Consider the following 3,765-nt stretch of genomic DNA (forward strand, 5'->3'; position numbering starts at 1 on the left):
TACAAACCTTGTTAGCATATCTGACACACCCAGTGTGCTCTGCTTGTAACTCAGGTGAGAGGAAGTCAGCTATTGGTTGTAAATGAAAAGCAGAAACAAAGCAACTCACACAAAATGCTGAAGGTCTCAGTAGGTCAGGCATTATCTATGGATATGAATAAAGAGTTGATCTTTCATCCCGAAACCCTTTCAGGACTGGAAAGGAAGGATGGAATATACCAGAATAGAAAGGTGTGGGGAGCGGGATGAGGCTAGCTAGGTGATAGGTGAAAGTGGGTTGGTAGCAATGATAAAGGGCTGGAAAGGAAGGAATCTGATAGGATAGGACAGTGAAGCTCAGGAGAAAAGGAAGGAGGATGTGATAGGCAGCTGAGAGGAGGAAAGAGAACAGAGTGGAGAAGAGGAGGAGAGGAGGAGGGAATTTTTTTTACCAGAAGTAGAAAATGATATTCATGTCATTGGGCTGGAGGCCACCCAGATGGAATATACGTAAGGTGTTGCTAGCAGCTCAGACAACATTTCCAATCAACAGAATTCAATGAGAACTGGGAATGTGAAAATAGAAAATGGGAAAACAGAAATAGGATTTAGGAATGAGAAAACAGAAAATGATGAGTAAGGTTGATTATTCTTCTCCATAGATGCTGCCTGACAAGCTGGTTCCTGTAGTATTTTGTGTGTGTTGCCATTGTGATGAACGGTCATTGATCAGAAACACTAACTCTGTGTCTCTCTCCACAAAAGCTGCCAAACCTGCTGAAGATTTCCGTCATTATCTCCTTTATTTCAGATTTCTTGCATTTCAGGATTTTCACTTTGATGATCACAAATATCACGAGGTCAAAGATTTAGCGAATAATGGTTCAGGTTGGAAAACAAAACAACATGAGCTGGCAGAAACAGGAGCAATTCAATGTTAAGCGAGAATGATCGGTGTGAAAGGAATTTTTAATCAGATGTGAAGTAACTATCAGGATATCAGGCAGGAACTTGTAAGGATCAATTGGAAATAGATTTTCTCAGGGAAACGTACCGAAGATATATGGTGAATGATCAGATGATATTTGTGTGGGGTTCTGAGTAGTTTCCTTGCAATGAGACATGGAAAGAATGGTAGGGTACAAGATCCATGGTGCACAAAGGCTGTTGTAAATCTAGTCAAGAAGAAAAGAAGAGCTTATGAAAGGTTCAGAAACCTAGGTAATGTTAGGAATCTAGAAGATTATAAGGCTGGCAGGAAGGAGCTTAAAAATGAAATTAGGAGAGCCAGAAGGGGCCATGAGAAGGCCTTGGCTGACTGGATTAAGGAAAACACCAAGGCATTCTACAAGTATGTGAAGAGCAAGAGGATAAGATATGAGAGAATAGAATCAATCAAGTGTGATAATGGAATAATGCGTATGGAACCGGAGGAAATAGCAGACGTACATAATGAATACTTTGTTTTAGTATTCACTATGGAAAAGGATCTTGGCGATTGTAGGGATGACTTCCAGTGGACTGAAAAGCTTGAGAATGTAGATATTAAGAAAGAGGATGTGCTGGAGCTTTTGGAAAGCATCAAGTTCGATAATTCACCAGGACTGGACAGGATGTACCCCAGGCTACTGTGGGAAGCAATGGAGGAGATTGTTGAGCCTCTGAGGATGATCTTTGCAACATCAATGGGGACAGGAGAGGTTCCGGAGAACTGGAGGGTTGCGGATGTTGTTCCCTATTCAAAACAGGGAGTAGAGATAGCCCAGAAAATTATAGGACAGTGAGTCTTATTCAGTTGTTGGTAAGTTGATGGAGAAGATCCTGAGAGGCAGGGTTTTTATAAATGACCTGGATGAGGAACTGGAGGGATGGGTTAGTAAATTTGCTGATGACACATAGGTTGGGTGTGTTGTCGATAGTGTGGAAGGCTGTCAGAGTTTACAACGTGATATTGATAGTATGCAAAACTGGGCTGAAAAGTGGCAGTTGGAATTCAACCCAGATAAGTGTGAGGTGGTTCATTTTGGTAGGTCAAATATGATGGCAGAATCTAGTATTAATGGTAAGACTCTTGGCAGTGTGGAGAATCAGAGGGATCTTGGGGTCTGAGTCCAAAGGACACTCAAATCTGCTATGCAGATTTACTCTGTGATTAAGAAGACGTATGGTGCATTGGCCTTCATCAATCGTGGGATTGAGTTTAAGAGCCAAGAGGTATTGTTGCAGCTATATAGGACCCTGGTCAGACCCCGCTTGTGCTCAGTTTTGGTCACCTCACTATAGGAAGGATGTGGAATCCATAGAAAGGGTGCAGAGGAAATTTACAAGGATGTTGCCTGGATTGGGGAGTAGGCCTTATGAGGATAGGTTGAATGAACTCGACCTTTTCTCCTTGGAGAAACAAAAGATGAGAGGTGATTTGATAGAAGTGTACAAGATAATGAGAAGTATTGATTGTATGGATAGTCAGAGGCTTTTCCCCAGGGTTGAAATGGCTAGCACAAGAGGGCATAGTTTTAAAGTGCTTGGAAGCTGGTACAGAGGAGATGTCACGGGTAAGTTTTTTTACGTAGAGAGTGGTGTGTGTGTGGAATGGGCTGTCAGTGACGGTGGTGGAGGCGGATACAACAGGGTCTTTTAAGAGACTCTGGATGGCTACATGGAGCTATGCGTAAAGCCTGGTAGGGACATTTTCGGCACAGCTTTGTGGGCTGAGGGGCCTTTATTGTGCTGTATGTTTTTCTATGTTTCTAACAAAACCTGAAAACCAAAAACAGGTGCTGCAAGTCTGAAATAAAACCGGGAAATGCTGGAAACCACAGGTTAGGCAAGCTCCATGGAAAAAGAGATTTTATTAGCATTTCAAGTGGAAGAACCTTTTGTACAACTGGAAAATAGAGAAAACGGGTTGGTTTTAAATTGCCAGGATAGAGACATTATTTTGTTAAAGACATCATCTGGGTGATGGGTCTTAATGAGCAGTGCCACAAAGTCATGATGTGTCTGAAATATTAATCATTTCCACAAGCTGTTGGTTTACACTGTTTCACAAATCTGATGGCTACTCCATTAAGCCTATGATCATCACTAAAGACCTGATAGTGAATGCATTCAGCTCTAATTGGTCACTGCCTAGGAGGCCCCGAGGCTCACAATATATTAAATAATCGGTAAAACGGAGAGAGTATTAACGATAACATAGAACTCTTGCAGACACTGCAATCCATGACACAACAACCCATGCAATCCGGAAACGCAAGAAAGTAAGGATCGATAAAAATCCCTACAATGTCAAAGGTCACTCTGAGTACAGAACAGGTAATCCATGTTCCTGCGGAGTCTGAGGAAATTCCAGAACAAGTTTGTTCACTTGAAATCACGAGCCACAGACACCAACAATAAATCTGAAATACTCGACCCAGGCAACTTTAACGTTGCCCTTTAAAGTGCCCTTCAAAGTGACAGTACTTTGGAGATTTTTCTACAGAGAACCGTTGTTGTTTTTGAAATGAATGGACACATCCACAGCTGTGTCTCTGTCATTCTTAATGAAGACAAAATCTAGAATTCAGGCATGACCTTCCTCATCAAGGAATTGCTGTTCTATTCAGACAGTAAAGCCAAACAAGCACCATTTATTACAGAGCATATCCAGGATCTTATTATGATGCTGGATGTTCGGTAGCTTCACGGACAGGCATGCTCTTGAAATGTTTCTGATGGTTTCTCTGGCCAGACCACATTTCCTGCATTCTCTAGACTCCGTGGGTTCTGGCCAGAGTGTGG

Source organism: Hemitrygon akajei, chromosome 3 (assembly GCF_048418815.1).
Source record: "Hemitrygon akajei chromosome 3, sHemAka1.3, whole genome shotgun sequence".
In the NCBI taxonomy this organism is placed as follows: domain Eukaryota; kingdom Metazoa; phylum Chordata; class Chondrichthyes; order Myliobatiformes; family Dasyatidae; genus Hemitrygon; species Hemitrygon akajei.